Below are 19448 nucleotides of genomic sequence, written 5' to 3' on the forward strand. Positions count from 1 at the left end.
TACAGGCACGCATCACCACGCCTGGTTTATTTTTAGAGACGGGGCTCCCCATGTTGACCAGGCTGGTCTCAAACTCGTGACATCAGGTGATCCACCCGTCTTGGGCTCCCAAAGTGCTGGGATTACAGGTGTGAGCCACCGCACCGGGCCAGCAGCAATAAATTTTTTAAAAGTATTTACAATAGCAAGGAAGAAACACATCTAACGAGTGATACACAAACAAAAATTGTAATACTTTCGTATACATGATGTATTTTCAAAATTTAAAAAAAAAATTGGCCAGGCGTGGTGGCTCACACCTATAATCCCAGCACTTTGGGAGGCCAAGGTGGGCGGATCACCTGAGGTCAGGATTTCGAGACCAGCCTGGTCAACATGGTGAAACCCTGTCTCTACTAAAAATACAAAAGTTAGCTGGGTGTGGTGGCGGGCGCCTATAATCCCAGCTACTCGGGAGGCTGAAGCAGGAGAATGACTTGAACCCAGGAGGTGGAGGTTGCAGTGAGCTGAGATTGCACCATTGCACTCCAGCCTGGGCAACAAGAGCAAAACTCCATCTTAATTTTTTTTTAAAAAAATTTAAAGATTATGCAAAAATATCTTAGAAGTCTAGCTGCTTCCTGCATAACACAGTACTATTAATCTTGAGAAACGTTTTAGTGCAGATCCTTGCCTGTGCTAAGAACCACACAGCACCGTTAGCCACAACTGCCTCAGGCTCAGTGACCCTGTGACACAGAAAAAGCACCCTTACCTTCCCATCAGCTGTCACAGCAGAGGGTCTGTTCCCCTCCGATTAACTGCATGGGTCTGAGAGTTGCGAGGGCTTCACAGGGAGAGGGAACTTTGACATTTGCACCTTCAATGCCCCCGAGCTGGCCCCTATGATCATGTCCCCAACCATAAATTGTTCCACTGCCACCAGCAGACAGATTCCAATCATCTGGTCGCCTACAACACACATCAAGTGAGCATTTGCCATGGGAAAGAACAATGCACACAGCCTCTCGTGCTCAAGATCGACATTACTGCTTGTTTCTAATATAATAACCTGTTCATCCACTGCACAACTTGTTCATCTTGCTCTCTTTTAAAAATGTCTTGGGTCTCAGGCAGAACATCCATGTTTTCGCTGTCTGCCATTAATTCACGAATTTTCTTAGCCACTTAAACAAAATTATTATGATGTTACAAATCAAACACTCATCTCAAACAAAATAAATAAATACTAAGGAAAGACAGAAGGAATCCCTGCCTGAAAATATGAGGGAAGAGCAACATTGTAATGTTATGGTTCCTGGGCAAAACCAATAATGACTGCATCAAGTCTAACATATTAAAAATGTCTAGACAGTCTCATTCTATCTGTAGTTCACTAAAAATAAGCTTTAACTGAAATTCACAGTGTCAGTTCACTCATTTTCACCTGTGTTATTTTCTTTCTTTTTTTCTATGGTGCGATCTCAGCTCACTGCAAGCTCCGCCTCCCGGGTTCAAGCAATTCTCCTGCCTCAGCCTCCTGAGTGGCTGGGATTACAAGCACCCGCCACTACGCCAAGCTAATTTTTGTATTTTTAGTAGAGACGGGGTTTCACCATGTTGGTCAGGCTGGTCTCAAACCCCTGACCTCGTGATCCACCCGCCTCGGCCTCCCAAAGTGCTGGGATTACAGGCGTGAGCCACCACGCCCGATCCAAGGCCTCCTTTTTCTTATGTGAAACTCCCCAACTCTTCTCAATGATTTAGAGGTTTAGACTACTAAAGCAACATTTTATTCCCCAAAGGTCACAAATCTAGAAATTGTACTAGAATGCTCCATACCAAAGCTCTTGCTTCCCCATCATTTTCTCCAAGCAGCCTATTTATGTTAATTGATTGCCCAAATTCAGTTGTAAGCAGCTTCCTCAATTTCTGAAGGGCCCACATTCTGTGACTGGTGGCTGAAATGAGCAGAAAGAAGTATCAGAAGTCTGATGGTTTCTTCCAAGTAGGAAGACAGATGTAACTGTAATGGTGGCATTTACCTAGGGCACTCAGCTGTGCACAAGCTGCCAGCGAGGCCGCAAGGCAAGGGATGACACTTCTGTTAGAGGCAAGGTTGAGTCGGAAGTCTAAGACACGTCACCAAGTCCATGGATGGACAGGAGAGGACGCAGCAGTCAGAGAGGAGTTCTTTAGGGCCTGTGAATGAGCACTGTAAACACCCCTGTGTTTCACAAGCTAGGGACCAACCCATAAGAAGCCAACAAACAAGGGTGGCTCCACCCAGCCCCACCAACCAGAAGGCAACAGCTGGTGTGCCCATGCATGCCACTGCGAGTCGGTGAGCCTTGCTCTTCACACTCACACGTCCACTGTAAACCAAAAGCCTAAGAACCACACCAGCAACAACTCCTTCCACACCAGGTGAGGAGGAAGGTGAGCCTGATAGCTGGACGGCTGGGACAGTTCTCTGTGTTCTGTTCCACGCCTCAGCGGGGCCTGTGGGAGCATTCACCCCAACACAGCAAAAGGCAGGCCGTCAGGCACTACATGGAAATGTGCACATGTCCATGTTACTCCAGAAACAATCCACAGCCAGTCATCTAACTTTGATCGCCATAAGCCCCTCCCTTACCAGCAGCTGGCATGATGGGATAGATGGTGAAGCACCAGCACCAGCCGTTCACAGGCCCGTCGCTGATGAACTTCCATTTTAACTCATCCCCCGGGATACGTAGCTAGCTGGACCAGTCGGACCACTCTCGGTCTGGGGGAGGAAAGTGAATCCCGGGGTTAGCTTCACTGCATCACCCAATCAACAAAAACTTCCTTAGACGCAAAGCAGAATGATTTCCATCATGTGTCAAGAGCAAGTTCCTCCAATCCAAGCTCTCCCAAGCTGAAGTGCACAGTGACACATCACTCTTGGGATTCACATTTTAATACATACCATTCTTCAGCAAACACGCATTCAGCCCCTGTACCAGGTACCCAGGAAACTGGGGCAGGCAGGCAGACACTGCCCTGGCAGAAGCCATCGCCCAGTGGGGAAATGACCCCACCAGCCAGGATACAGTGAGTGGGCCTCCAGGTCTCCAGCACACACCAGGCCAGGGGCCATGGGGATGTTTCCCGGGAAAGCTCTGATACAACCAGGTGGCCAGGCAGCAGAAGGAAGAACCCTAGCTCTCCCATCAAAAGGCCCATGTGTGTGGTTCAGCACAGCCCAGAGGAGGCCGCCCTCAAGGGAGCAGAGGGCCTGGCTGCTGTGGACAGGAGCGGCGGTGTACTACAGCATCTCAGAAGGCCAAGAGAACCCCGCCAGATTTCTGCTTCAGAAAGACCATCTGGCAGCAGCCCAGGGATGGCCCATAAGCACTTTCTGCTGGATGCAGAAATACGGTCACATCCAACAACACTACTGAAAACTACACTGGCAAACATCTGTCAAAGCACCAGAAAAACCCACGCCCACTGGGACCACACCACTTCATGCAAAGCTTTACTTAACTAAGTAACGCTGTGTGAATAAAGTTTTCCTGGGACACAGCCACGCCCATTCACTGGCATCCTGTCTGCATGTTATGACAGAGGCTGCATTACCTGGCCCTTTACAGGAAACACTCGAGATGAAGGATAAAGAGGTCTTAAAAGGTGCATACACACACCCCTGCACTGCCAATTCTAAAATACTTGGTAAAAGAGCATTTCACAAGCCCCCAAAGATGTCCTAATGTGTCCCCGCTGGCCTCATGGAGCCCAGCAGCAGAGACAAGCCAGACACATGGCTGCCTCCACCTACATACAGAAATCACTCCACACATGGCCATGCCCTCACTGCAGCCAGTAAGAAACAAACCCCTTGAAGAAGCTCTGTATTATGCCAACCATGACCTCGCACGAGCCCCGGCACCCCACACGTCGCCAGCACCTTCTGCAACTGTCTGGTGAGGCAGGGCCCATCCGACAGGGATGTGGTACATACATCACAGATAATTACTGTATTTAAAAGTATGGGAAAGAGGCAAGCAAACCCACTGTGTTTCACAGCTGAATAGCATACTGTCCCTTCCTCAAGACTTCGATGAGAATATGGTAGCAGCATTCTGTCCTATAAATGTGAAGGGTTTTGTCTACGGAGACACAGGCGGGCAGATCATGCCCTACTCAACCTCCTGTTCTTACCTGACCGCATGGAGACAATCCTGGCTCAACCTCCTGTTCTTACCTGACCACACGGAGACGATCCTGTTGACGCCGTCCATGATTGTGAGAGGGTCGTGGCGCCACTCTGAGGAGCACTGCCGGTCAAATTCCACCCTGAGTCCTTCTGCACCTGGAGGACAGGTGAGCACAAAACATAGCAACCACTCCAGATCAGCACCCAAAGTAGAAACAGTGCACCAAGGAGTAACAGTGAGACTAAAACCACGTTTAACAGCTAATGAATAGCAGACAGTCAGAAAGAACTGGCCTCAAAGGCAAGCATCTCAGACTGACCACCCTTTCCCCAGCTCATCCCCACTGAAGATTATGTCTGTGGACTGGAAGGCCAGAAAACACTTCCACTTGGCCAATTTGTTTTGTGCGGTCACTCCCGGGCAGACTTTCCTACTGCAACCCCACTCCCCTGATCAAGCTTTACAGCGAACATCACACTGACCAGGGGCTGTGGGAATGCCCAGTGTGCAGCCAAGTCAGATGGCAGCTGTGGGTCACCTGGGAAGTGAGGGGCATTGGAGGTGAGGAGCACCTCAACTTCTGGCGTGTCCAGAGAACTGGAGAACCGCTTGGTGTGGAGAACCCGCACATCTGGTGTAAGAGGTGTGCAAGCAGAGGCACAAGAGTTTTCTTTCAGGCTGGAAGATTTTTAAGATCTAGCAGAGGATGGCACTGAGGGGCCGGGAAAGAGGCAGGGGAGGAAGGAGGGAAGAAGGAGGGACGTGGGGCAGGGGCTCAGGTCCTCTCTTACGGTTACAGGGTTGACAGGCTTGGACTGGTTTTAAGACACTATCTCTGCATGCTCTGTTGGGAGCTGATTCTGGGGGCGGGCCACAGGAGGTGGGGAGTGGAAGCAGGAACACAGGGAGGCAGCTAGTATGTGGTTGCTCGGATGATAAACTGGGTGAGACCCCGCGGTGCTCTAGCCCAGAATGTCTAGAGTGAGGGAAAAATGGTTGAATTTGGAATATATTTTAAAAGCAGAGAAAACAGGATTTGCTGGTGGACTGGATATAAAGCGAGAGAGAAACAGAAGAGAAAAAGGATCACAAGATTTTCATCTAGGCAAATGCTGACTAGAAATACCTTTTGTTCTTTAAATTTCTATCATGAAGTAATAGCTTAAAGTTTAAAAATGCTTTTCTGAGCCAGATGTAGTGGTACACGCCTGTAATCCCAGCACTTTGGGAGGCCTAGGCAGGAGCTTGTTTGAGCTCAGGAGTTCAAGACAGGCCCGGACAACATGGTGAAATCCTTTCTCTATATAAAATTTTAAAAATTAGCTGGGCACGGCCTATAGTCCCAGTTACTCAGGAGGCTAAGGAAGGGGAATCGCTTGAGCCCAGGGGTTGGGGCTGTACTGAGCCAAGATCGTGCCACTGTACTCCAACCTAGGTGACAAAGTGACAAAGCTTTTCTGAATCTCACCTCATTCTAAAAGTTCAAGAAAAATGATTTCACATAAAAATGAGCAAGATACAAGTATAAGACCAAATACAATAAAAAGTTATTGTTAGAAAAAGGGAATAGGCTGGGCACGGTGGCTCACACCTGTAATTCTCAACACTTTGGGAGGCCCAGCTGGGAGGATCGCTTGAGCCCAGGAGTTTGAGACAAGACTGGGCAACACAGAGAGACTCGTCTCCACAAAAAATAAAAATAAGTTAGCCAAGCATGGTGGCACAAGCCTGTAGTCCCAGCTTCTCAGAAGGCTGATGGGGAAGGATGGCTTGAGCCTGGGAGGTCGAGGCTGCAGTGAGTCAGAATCATGCCACTGCACTGCAGCCTGGGTGACAGAGCAAGACTGTGTCTCCAAAACAAGGTGAGAATAAGGAACAAAATAACATCCCTATAGGCAATAAAAGCAGGCCAGAAAGATATGCCCCCAAAACATGTCAACCCTATAATCTATCATTTCAAAACAAATTGAGTGAAATTAGAAAAATGATACAAGACATGAAAGAACCACATAAATCAGACTTAGGAAAATGAAGAAACTAAAGCTGAAGACAGAATTACAATGAAAACAAAACTACATTCCAATGGAGACTAAAACAGTGTAAAATCAAATAAACACAGTAGATGCTACCTTAAGACAAATAGGAAAAAAAAGAGGAAGTTTTTAAAAAATAAACAGAGGTAAAAAGTACTTGAAAGAGAAAGTAACCAACACTAACTCTAAAAGGCATGAGGTATGCAACGCATGGAGAGTTACCAAGCGTCCCTAGAAAAGACTGCTAAGCAATGCTACAGAACAAACACTGCAGACTGCAATTCAAGAGAACGTCCTGCAAAACAGACTTGGGATGACATACTAAAAGAGCACCCCTTACCCGAGAACATCACAGAGAACAGGCACACGAATGCATATTCTAGTGAAATCACCGAAAAAACACACGCAGCTTCTAACCGAGAACATCACCGAGAACGGCCACATGAACATACATTCTAGTGAAAGCAACAAAACAACACATGCAGCTCCTAACTGAGAGCATCACCAAGAATGGCACACGAACATATATTCTAGTAAAACTACCGAAAAAACACACATGGCTCCTAACCGAGAACACCACCGAGAACGGCCACACAAATGCACATTCTAGTAAAACTACCGAAAAAACACACGTGGCTTCTAACCCAGAACATTACCGAGAACAGCCACACGAACATACATTCTAGTGAAATTACTGAAAAAACACACTCGGCTTGTAACTGAGAACATCACCGAGAATGGTCTCACCAATGTATATTCTAGTAAAATTACCGAAAAAACACACCTGACTTCTAACCGAGAACATCACCGAGAACGGCCACACAATCGTATATTCTAGTAAAGTTACCAAAAAAACACACGCGGCTTCTAACCGAGAACATCACCGAGAATGGCCACACCAATGTATATTCTAGTAAAATTACAAAAAAAAAAAACACACATGGCTTCTAACCGAGAACATCACTGAGAATGGCCACACCAACGTATATTCTAGCAAAATTACTGAAAAAACACACGAGACTTCTAAGGGGGAAAGATGCTAACATTATCACACTTTCACAGAGGAAAAAGACATGATCCAAGGCTTTAATACCCATAAAAACTACCTTTCAAATTCAAAGGACAAAAACTCTCATGGACAAGTCTGATCTCAGGGGCCAATGAGGAATTCACTAGAGTGCACTTCAGACCCCATGAGGACCAGTCAGTAAAACTAAGACTCGAACACTGAAAGAAAGTATAGTATATAACAGCTATTATGCTCTTGTAGATGCAGTATAATTATTTTAATAAATTTGAAAAAATTAGGGCATGTTCTAAGATTTTTAAGAATTTCAGTAATTATACTGATGTTGGCAGTATTGAAATTATATCCTAAGTCTGTCATGTATGCAATGTGGTTATGTTAAAGCAAATGAAAAATCATGAGATATTTTATCAAACACTCTTGGAACCAGGATTTGATATGGAAGAAAGGAGAGGCAGATGTAACAGAAGCACAGACCTTGTACTTTTGAATTTGAGTAGAAGGAATCAGCATATTAGCCAGGTGAGGTGGCATGTGCCTGTACTCCTAGCTACTCAGGAGGCTGAGGCAGGAGGATCACTTGAGCCCAGGAATTTGAGGCCACAGTGAGCTATAATTGCACTACTGCACTCCAGCCTGGGTGACAGAGCAAGATCCTGTCTCTAAACGAGTAAATACATAAATAAAATACAAAACAAAAGGAAAAAAATTTTAAGTATCAGTATGAACTCAAAAGAATCCAGGGCAGACCCCAGGTGAAGAGTGGCAACCTACAAAAAACTCAGGACACCTTGTGTAGACTGCCTGGATGCTACCGAAGACCACCGGAATCACTTTGGGAGCCACACTGAAGAGGCTGCCACTGTCTAGAAACGGATAATCTTAGCTTCAACAAAGATAATCACAATACAGTAAAACAATCACATATGTTTCAATCCATGAGCTCATAGTAATATTAAAAATAAACAGGTCACCTTCAAGAAATGATAGAAAAACAATTCATTCTCTGGTAAACAGAAGGAAGACTCAAGCTTTTATCTTGTCTTTCTCAGTGCTTTTTGCCTGGCCAACCAACTGTAGGATGAGGGGAAATGTCTCTTTATAAGAAAGTATTCCAGCTAATAAATAAGCAAGAAATGATTCCACTAGAATAGCACCATTTGTAGCCCCTCGTGGGCCAACGGCCTCGGGTGCTAATAAGCCTCAGGGACTGCTGATGTCACAAAGGAAAGACAGGCAGGCAGGAGGTGCCTGCTGAGGCTGAGTCACAACCACTAAGGAGCTGGCGAAAGGTGTGGAACTTATGGGCCTCCGAATCGGGCAGCACCTTGCAGAAGGACGGGCCTGAGGAACACACTGAACAGCAGCACGCGTGTCCAGTCAGCAGATCCAGGCTGCAGTGAAGCCTGCCAGATCAAAGGCCGGGGCCCCAACAATTTTCTTAATAATTTTTTTTGAGTTGTTAAAAAGAAAAGGAAAAGAAAAAGAAAAGAAAGATACACACATGGGTAAAAGAAGCTGCCCAGAAATGCAAGTCAGTGATGGCTCAACATCAGGAGAGCATCACTCAGAGGGACATCAGGGGACACGCTAAGGGCTTCCAGAATCTGCCACAGGTTATGTCTAGACCTGGGTCATGATGACTAGGGCGTCTGTCTGATTATCATGAAGCTAAACATTTACTTTGTGTGACTTTCTGTGTCATGATTTATTGTGCAAAAGAAGTTTGTTGGAAAAGGGGAGAAAAATGATTCTAAAGCAAGTCTGTAACTTTTTTTTATAAAACGGAGATGGTTGTTTCTACTGAAGCAATTACAGAATCACATCATTCTGAAGGTGGGAAAGGCTGCAGCTCCCCACTGGGGCCGGCCCCCATACCTGGTATCTTCACTGTGCCACTGGTGGAGGTGTCATCGGTGTAAGGGTGGCTACTCTCCACCACCACAGGCTGAGAAGAGAGGTGGCTGCTCTGCAAGTCTTGTGGCCACATCCTCCAACTAGGTGACACAGAGCTCCAACAGCATATCTGCCACCTGGGGAGGAAGCAATGACATGAATGAGGGGGCCAACAGCCCCACACCTGGTCACCTGCATGCCACCTCTGCCCGTCCTGCTCAGGAGCTCCACAAGGACAGCGTGGCAGAGTGGAGGGCTTGGAGTTTGAGAAACTGAGTTCAAATCAGGGCTTGGCTTCCTTGCACATAAAACAGAGACAGCACAGAGCTTGTAAGATGCTGTGAAGCTTAGAGATGATCTATATTAAAAAGTCGTTGGGGCCAGACGCTGTGGCTCACGCCTGTAATCCCAGCACTGTGGGAGGCCGAGGCAGGCAGATCACCTGAGGTCAGGAGTTCAAGATCAGCCTGACCAGCATGGAGAAACCCCATCTCTACTAAAAATACAAAATTAGCCGGGCATGGTGGTGCATGCCTGTAATCCCAGCTACTTAGGAGACTGAGGCAGGAGAATCGCTTGAACCTGGGAGGCAGAGATTGTGGTGAGCCTGAGATTGCACCATTGCACCCCAGCCTGGGTTGGGTGACCCAAGGGAAACTGCGTCTCAAAAAAAAAAAAAAAAAAAGTCATTGGGTGGAGCACAGTGGCTCACACCTGTAATACAAGCACTTTGGGAGGCTGAGGCAGGCAGATCACTTAAGGTCAGGAGTTCGAGACCAGCCTGGCCAATATGGGGAAACCCTGTCTCTACTAAAAATACAAATGATTAGCTGGGCTTGGTGGCCTGCACCTGTAGTCCCAGCTACTCAGGAGGCTGAGGCAGGAGTATTGCTTGAACTCAGGAGGCGAAGGTTGCAGTGAGCTGAGATCGTGCCACTGCGCTCCAGCCTGAGTGACAGAGAGATATTCTGTCTCAAAAAAAGAAAAAAAAGTAGTTGGAAGGCTCCCAACACACACAACACTTAATATGTGCCAGGTGATAAAATGAAACACCGTGGTGACAATAGCTTCATTTTACACCAAGACAAAATTACTTCCTAGTGAGGAAAGTTGGCCTCGGAAACAAAAACATCAAGGGAAGGAGCACCCATTAGGTAAAAATGACCACAATCCTAGAAGGCAAGGGAGCCCGGTCGGAGGGGCGGGAATCAGGAACCATCAAGCCGCCCAGGCCAGACAGAGACATGGAGAGTCTGTGACAGGAGGGACCACCAACCCCAACACAGCTGCCCCTCCTGACCCAGTACACTAGGGGTCAGACCCATACCACATTCTCAACAATCCACAGTGTTCTTATTTTATTTTAAAAATTATTGGTGATTCACATCTTTTACAATTCAAGTTAAGAGTGATTATAAGCTCTGTTATTTTTAAAAATAAATGAGAGAATACATCATAATAGCAATAATCTATTAACTCCAAAATTTTCAATCCAGAAAAAATAAAATTCTTCTAATGCCCATTCTATACTTTTTAGAAATAGATTATTCTTTTTTCAATTTTTCCTCACATTTAGGTAAGAAATAGCTTTGCTTAGTAAATATGTTATTATATATTAATAACTAATATCATTGTCATATAGGCATGATTTTAAATCTAAATTTGTCTCTCTTTTTGAGTCGCAAATATCAGGTCAGCGCAAGACACAGAAATAGCCATCTTGCCAATCTGGCAAGGGCAGTATGAAAACGGCCATATCCTTATTCCTGTCTCTCCTGGAACCTGGTTGAGTTACTGAAAGCAGATGTTGGCATCATCAAGCGCCCATGCGCAGTCGACCAGGGGCTCTGGCCTTCAGAAGGTTGCTCTGCCAAGCGCGTCATCTGCAGAGGGGTCATGACGGAGCTGGGGCTCAGAGCACTCAGGGTTCCAACCCATCTCTTCCACCTACCGGAAAAGTGAGTGTCCTCAAGCCAGTAATAACCTCTCAGCCTCAGTGTCCTCATCCATATATAAAGGTAACCCCTACTCTCTGTACTGAGAATGCAGGGATGTGCATGGCAAATGCTCAGCATTATTATAAATCGAAGTTCTCATTCATACCCTTCCCTCTCACAAATGCAATAAACTTATGAAAAATAATAATAGTACTTAAGGCAATTCACCTCGATTTCATCTCTCAGAATTACACCAAGTAACTCGTCTCAAAAAACTAGAAAAAAGGAAGCCTGCAGCTTTTTAGTTCTTCATGAATATTTCTTCATGAAGAAATATCAAGCCCCTAAAATATCCACCAAACCTTTGCTGCGCTTTCAAGACTGCTCAACTCTACTTAAGTACTTTATCGTTTTGGTGATCATGTAAGTTACTAAAATTTCTGACTATCAGAGCTTTAATGTTTCAGAATTTCAGATAAAGGACTATGAACTTGCATTTAATGATTTTTTAAAAAAATCTAATTCTACTTATAAACTTTAGAAGTTCTTTTAAAGAGAATATTCTTCTAACTAAAGCCAAAAATCCTAATAGGCACAGAAACTGCCTAAACTGAGTGACAGAGTAAGACTTTCCTCCACACCAAGTAGCCACCCAGAGAAATGGATGAAGTGTCTGCAGCCAGGAAGGACATCTCAGGCCCGGCCACTTTGTCTTTAACTTTGTAGTCTGAGGGCACTGTGCCTGTGAGGATATATAGGTCTTCCCCACTGCCACACTGTGGGGTCAAAGCCTGGTCCATTAGGCTGTTGAGATTCACGTACCACCATTCCTGGAAGGACTGAGTCATCGGGCTGAATTTGTGAGAATAAACGTGGCCACCTGGAGATCACTGCTAAGGGAGAAAGGGTACAGCTGTCCTCTTTGGTAATCAGAATCAAGGTAATCTGTATTCAAGGCTTGCTTACATCCCAGGCTGTTCTCAGAGGTGATGGTCTCTGCCTCATTAATCGCCTCCTCAAGGTTGCTGTTGGGGTCATTGATCTGCGGCTCCACCTGCCATTTGGTAATTTCACAATACAAAGCGAAAAAAGAATGCCTCTTTACCTCTTCAGTTTTGGTCATGGTTTCTGCAAAGATGCTTGCAGCTCCCGGGTCATCCGTCACTGTGATAAATGGCCCAGCGGAGGCTGAGAGGGCCGATGGAGTCACTGCAGAGGGGGTCACCACGTCCTCAGAGGAAACAATCTAGTCGAACAGTGCACAGTAGGGGAAGTTTAAGTGGAAAAACTCAAAAACATAACACATTTCCTACTCAAGTCCCAAATGCTTTATCTAAAACTACTTGGGCTGTTTGGAATGTTCCAGATTTTATAGAGGTAACATGGTGCCTACCCGACATAGCCACTACCACCCCCAGTCGGGCCTAGGACAATTGTGCAAAGTCGAGTACATTCATATTTTCAAGAAAAACTATTAATATTCACAGCAGGTCACATGAACCAGACTAAAATGAGTTCACGTATCTTCAAGTTGGTTCTTTCCCCCAAAGTAAGTTACTAAAATTCAGAACTTTAAGGTTTCAGAATTGCAGATAAAGGACTGTGAACTTATATTTAATTTTTTTTTTTTTTTTTTTTTGACAGAGTCTTGCTCTGCCGCCCAGGCTGAAGCGCAGTGGCGCGATCTTGGCTCACTGCCAGCTCTGCTTTCCCGGGTTCATGCCATTCCCCTGCCTCAGCCTCCCGAGTAGCTGGGACCACAGACGCCCACCACCAGCCCGGCTAATTTTTTGTATTTTTAGTAGAGACGGGGTTTCACCATGTTAGCCAGGATGGTCTGGATCTCCGGACCTCGTGATCCGCCCGCCTCGGCCTCCCAAAGTGCTGGGATTAAAGGCGTGAGCCACCGCGCTCGGCCATGATTTTTTTTAAAAAGAAATCTAATTGCACGTAAGCACTTTAAAAGCTCCTTCACCGAGAATATTCTTCTAAGTAAATCCAAAAATCAAATCGGGAGGCACAGAAACAGCCCAAACTAAATGACAGGATGAGACTTTCCTAGACACAAAGTAGCCACCTTTTCCTTTCTGATCTAACACTGCTTTACGATTCGCTTTTACCTCTCTCTTTTCTTGCCACGGATTTGGACTCAGTCTGTCTTCGATATCAACAGCCAGCATGCATTCTTCTCCATTCAGGGGACTAGCCACCGCAGATGCGTCCGAAGCAGCCGCAGAGGGGCACTCCACCGGGGCGATCATGGCGGCCGGCATCAGGGCCCCCACTACGGCATCTCTGTCAGGACACAAAGCCAGGCCTGTGGTGAGCTGCCCCTTCTCCACTGCAGCACAGGAAGTGGTGAGGCAGGGCTAGCACGCACTGAGGCATTTCCTCATTTTTACTGAATACATGTAAAAGACTTTTGGAAAAATACCAAACATTATTACCATGTATCCTTTGGCTAATAGCTAAAATGTTTACTCTGGATCCTATTTATTTGAAAAACCAGAGTAATGGCAGGTGAAAAACTGCCAAACATAAAAACCAGACCAGAATGAGACTCTGGCTCTCCCTGAGAAAGAAATCCTCTTGGGCTGCTGTGAGAGCCTGAGGGCTGGATAATTGACCAGCAGGCAATTTTGTGTTTACTGAAAGCCACATACTGAGCAGCAAGGACTCAATGGCCTCTACTGAATGTTTTTGTTCTGAAACTAATTTTCCTATGTAAGGACACCTGTCAGGTCCACATGTGTGATACATTAGCAGATGGGCAACTTATCTAGGCTGTGGGAAAGCAGCAGAAAAATACTGCAAAATGCCGCATTGGCAAAACAGCCTTCTCAAAGTGAGCGAAGGGGACGCTAAGTCGTCTTAGACATCACTATAAATTAATATCACCTAATTCTTTTCTTCCCCCAAATATTAATGGTTAGAGTCTACTGGTCAAAAAGAATAGTGAAAATGTTCAAGTTAGTTTTCTAATTCATATTTCAATACCTATTAAGACACACACTAAGATATCACCAATCACCATCAAAGAACGTGACTTACAACACACAGCATTTAAAGACAACAATACAACATTCTTGGAGACATCTGATCAACGAAAAAAAAATCACAAAAACCTGAAGCTCACATAATTGCAGAATTTCAAAAATTAGCACAGAAGCCTACCTGGCATACATGATTTGCAATGCTGTGAGAATATGCGATAAGGCCTGCTGTTTGGCCAGGTTTCCATCCAATGACAAGAGAATCTTAGCAAGAGAAGGGCGATATGGCTTAGAATTACTTGCACCACTTATTTTATTACTGGCAGCAGAAGAATTGACATCTGAAGGCACGCCTATAACAGGAAAATAAAATTTGCATTTTGTTTTTAAGATCACAGTTTGCTCTATTTCTATAATATCTGACCTTATAGGTTAGTTCCAAAACACACTGCAATCTGCATCTTGCTATTTCACAGGGCACATATTAGGCTCATTAACAGGCCTTCAGAATAAGAAAACCACTTATCCATACTTCGATAAAGAAGCTATTTTCAGCAAAGTTTAGCTGTAACTGCAAAAAGATGTAGGCGCTTTTATAAAATGCACTTACAACCGTTTATGTTATATACATATAAGCTATGAAAATGCTGCAATAACTACCTGTATTTTCTTACCCTGGTAAGGCAAGATGAAAAAAGAATACAAAACAACAAAGAGAGAAGATGTTCACCAATAAAGTCTCATCAGGCTCACTTCCCTGCGAACTCCCAGGTCTCAGTAGAGGGAGGGAGCCAGGTGGAGCTGGGACATGTGTCTATGTCAACTCATCCAAACTGATACACAGATTTAATGCAATTCCTACCAGAATTCCAGCAAGAGTTTTTGTCGAGAGACAAGATTATTCTAAAATATATATGGAAAGGCAAAGGAGCAAGAATAGAAATAGAAAAATAAGAAGGAGGAACGAGTCTACCCAATTTCAAAAGTTGTTGTAATACCATAATCAAAACTGTGTGGTACTGGCATAAGAATCAATGGAATAAACAGAGAACCCAGAAACAGAACCACACAAATATGCCTCACTGACTGTTGACAAATGGGCAAAAGCAACTCAGTGGAGGCAGGACAGCCTTTCGGCACGTGGTGGTGGAGCAACTGGACGTCTGTGGGCAAAAAACCCAAACTTCAGCCTAAGTCTACACCTTATGCAAAATTAAATCCAAATGGATCATGACTTCAGTAGAAAATACAAAACTATAAATCTTTTAGAAAAGAATAGGAGACAGTCTTTAGGATCTAGCACTAGGCAAAAGTATAGACTTGACACCAAAAGTATGATCTATAAAAGAAAAAACTGATGAATTAGACTTCATCAAAATTAAGCACTTTTTTTATGAAAGGAAATGAAAAGACAAGCTACAGACCAGGAGAAAACATTTGCATAACACATGTCTGCCAAAGGACTAGAAACATCTAGAATATATAATGAACTCTCTAAACTCAACAGAAAAAAAAAAGCCAATTAGAAAAGGGCATGAAGACATATTTTACCAAAGAGGAGATATGGACAGTAAATAAGCACATGAAAAGATGGTTAACATAATTAGCCATAAGGAAAATATTAAAACCACAATGAGATACAATGACCTATCTATCAGTATGGCTACATTTTAAAAAGATGGTGAGGATATGGGAAAAACTGGATCATCCTCCACTGCTAATGAGAATATAAAATGGCACAGCCATTCTGGAAAACAGTTTGGCAGTTTCTTATCAAACTAAACATAATTACCACGTGACCAGCAATCACACTCTTGGGCATTTATGTCAAGGAAATAAGAATTTATTTTCACAAAAAGTGAATTTTCACATTCACCTGTGTATGAATGATATGGCAGTTTTATTTGTAATAGTCAAAACCTAGAAATAATCCAGATGTCCTTCGATGGTTGAGTATTCGATGGAATACTGAACATACTACGTAATATGTAACAACTTGGATGAATTGCCAGAGGATTAGGCTGAGTGGAAAAAGCCAGACTCAAAAGTTATACCATAATGTGACATGAAAAGAGCTATATGTTAAGAAGATACTGAGTAATTTGAACCAGAAAGGAGAAGAGGAGAGTCAAGCCTTATCTTCATCTACCCCAGAAAAGACAGCACAGGAAGGCGAAGGTACTCACCCCAGTTCTTACAGCCAGTAACTAACACAGCCAGAAAGTCACATTCCAGTTTTTCATAAAAGCAGATGCTGCTGGAGCCTAAATGTCCCCTCCTGAGAGATAAGGGAAAAAAAACAAAATATTTGTATGACAAGATGAGGTTCACTTTAAAAAAAAATTGTATTTATTTCTACGTGCTAGCAAGGAGCAATGTGAATATTCCCATACAGTAGAAGAAATGATATTTTTAGAGACCATTTAATAATCTGAAATTCTTAGAGATAATCTAACAGAAGATATACAAGACCTATACAACACTGGGACTACAAAACATTGCTGAGAGAAACTAAACACCTAACAAATAAAGAGAAACACTATGTTCATGGGTTAGAAGACTGAATACTGTGAATCCATCCTTTCACATTGACTTACAGAGTTAATGCAATCCACATCAAAATCCCAAGCAAGCGGTTTTATAAAAACTGACAAGCTCATTTTAAGTCATACGGAAATGCAAAGGGCCTGCAACAGCCAAAATATATTTGAAAAAGAACAAAGCTAAAAAACTGTTGCAACCTGAGTTCAAGCCTTTTATAAAGCTGTAGTAATCAGGACAATGTGGCATTGCCAACAAAATACACAAATAAATCAATGAAACATACTGGGAGTCCAGAAATACATCCGTACATCTACAGACAACTGATTTCTGACAAAGGCAAAAGGCAATTCAAATAGGAAAAGCATAGTTTTTGAACAAATACAACTGAAACAACTGGACAATCATGCCCAAAAGCCTTTCAATCTGAAACTCCCACCATATATAAAATTTAATCAACTGCTCATAGATACACGTATCTAAAACTATAAAACTTCTATAACAGAACATAAAAGGAGAATCTTTATAATCTTGAGGCAAAGGTTTTGTAGACACAACATCAAAAGTACACTCTACAAAAGAATAAAATGAATAAACTAGGTTTCATCAAAATAAAAAACTTCTAATCTTTAAGATTCACCTGTGAAGAGAATAAAATGACAAGCCACATTGACAGAAAATATTAGCAAATTCTATATTAGGCAAAGGACTTCTAACCCAGAATATATAAGGAATTCTCAAACTCAGTAAGAAAACAATCAACCTATTTAAATATAGGAAAAGACTTGAACGGACATTCACCAAAAAAGGTATCTGATTTGTAAATAAGCAAGATGCTTGAGATCATTAGTTATTAGGGAAATGCAGATTAAAACCACAATGAGATACCACTATACATCTGTCAATATAACTAAAATTAAAGACTGAACGTATCAAGGGTTGACAAAAATGTGAAGGATCTGGACCTCTGGAACATCCACTTTGCAAAACAGTATGTAGCGATCTAAGAAGCTAGACATACACCTACCATATGATCCAACCACTCCTCTCTTAGAAGTTTACCCAAGAGAATTTCAAGTGGATGTCCATACACAAACTTGTACGGAAATGTCCATTAGCAATTTCACTTGTATAGTCAAAAACTGGAAACAGCCCAAACATTCATCAACAGAAAAATGGATAAACAAATTGCATTTGTTTATCTTAAGATACTATTCAACAATTTAAAAGAATAAACTATTGATACATGCAACATAAGTGAATCTCAAAATTATTATGCTGAGTGGAAAAAGTAAGATTTTTAAAAAGAGTATATGCTGTATGAGTCCATTTATAGTAAGCTGTAAAACATGCAAACTGGCCTGCCACAGTGGCTCCTGCCTATAATCCCAGCACTTTGGGAGGCCGAGGTGGGAGGATCACTTGAGCTCAGGAGTTCAAGACCAACCTGAGCAACATGGCAAAACCATGTCTCCACCAAACAAACAAAAATTAGCCAGGCATGGTGACATGTGCCTGTAGTCCCAGCTATTTGGGAGGCTAAGGTGGGAGGATCACTTGAGCCCAGGAGGTGGAAGCTGCAGTGAGCCAAGATCATGCCACTGCACTCCAGCCTGGGCGACAGAGTGTGACCCGGTCTACAAAAAAAAAGAAAACAAACAAATAAACAAAACACCCAACAAAACAACAACAACAACAAAAAAGAAAACATGCAAACTGATCTCTAGTGACAGAAATTAAATTAGTGCATATGGCAGGAAGGAGGAAGGGAGTTAAAAGCAAAAGGGAGGGGTACAAAGGGCCAGAGAGAAACACTGGAGTAGTGTATGAGTTCATTATCTTTGATTGTGGTGATGCTTTCATGGATCATACATATTTCAAAGTTGATCAAAATGTATACTTTAAATAGGTGCAGTTTATTATATGTCAATTATAACTGAATAAAGCTGTTAAAAAATACAAAAGAGCCCAGTACAGTGCCTGTATCTCTCAGGCAGTTATTAGGAGTCCTGTTCACACACAAGTACAGCGCTGTGAGTTTACCTGATCATAAATACAAGAATCAGCAACATACTTTCTTCTAAAACTTTCATTCCAGCTTATATAAATCGCATGAGAGCACACCATAATTCTTCTGTGTCTTTAGATTCATAGTGTAGTTAACACAGCACTACAACCTCTAATGTGTTGGCACAATTAAATAAATATAAGGTTGCTGTAACCTACTGGAAAATCTCAGAGAAGATGCAAATCTGTGTTACCTAAATAGGAAGCACCTAAAGGGTCTCTTGCAGTCTGGAAGAGGACGGGCTCATGGACAAAGGGCGTGGCCACATCCACAGTTGTCCACACCACACTGTGGGATGACCCACAAGCCACACACATGATCTTCTGGTCTTCTAAGCCTTGCACGAGCGTGGGCTTCCTGTTAACCGTGGTCATGCCATTGCCCTGCTGGCCACGGTCATTGTCACCCCAAGCATACACCTGTTTATGAGGAGAAAAATGCTTATAATTTTTCAACATTTCAGGACATTTTCTTTAATGTAATTTTTACTTCAAAATGCTTAACGTGTATGCCACGGTACTTGAAAGAATTGAGTTCTGAAAAGTAAAAACAAACCATTTCACAATCTTACAAAATGGCATCGGTGTACTACAATTCTGAAGAAAATCTAACCATGAAAATGCTTGCCAATAACCATAAAAAGTATTTTCTTAACATTAATCCAATTAATTCTGTTTTGTTGCAAGACACACAGAAGGTCTTCTCTTCAACTAAGTGCAATAATTTTTTCCCTTTTACTTTGCAAAGAAAAATGACCAAAAATAATACGCTCATTTTTCAAGTAAGTTGC

The 19448-nt window shown here is 43.2% G+C and overlaps 1 protein-coding gene across 1 annotated transcript in view; it reads right to left on the bottom strand.

Moving 5' to 3' along the window:
• The window catches only part of FAN1 (FANCD2 and FANCI associated nuclease 1), a 132978-nt gene that overhangs the window by 109110 nt on the left and 4420 nt on the right, over positions 1-19448 (bottom strand). Inside the window, exons 3-9 of the mRNA XM_031002127.3 lie at positions 18852-19077; positions 16236-16327; positions 14231-14402; positions 13177-13351; positions 12162-12302; positions 9102-9256; positions 4211-4318 (exon numbers count right to left, since the gene is read on the bottom strand). The gene's annotated coding sequence lies outside the window, so the exon portion shown is untranslated. The remainder of the gene's footprint in view (positions 1-4210; positions 4319-9101; positions 9257-12161; positions 12303-13176; positions 13352-14230; positions 14403-16235; positions 16328-18851; positions 19078-19448) is intronic.

This window comes from Gorilla gorilla, chromosome 16 (assembly GCF_029281585.2).
Source record: "Gorilla gorilla gorilla isolate KB3781 chromosome 16, NHGRI_mGorGor1-v2.1_pri, whole genome shotgun sequence".
In the NCBI taxonomy this organism is placed as follows: Eukaryota; Metazoa; Chordata; class Mammalia; order Primates; family Hominidae; genus Gorilla; species Gorilla gorilla.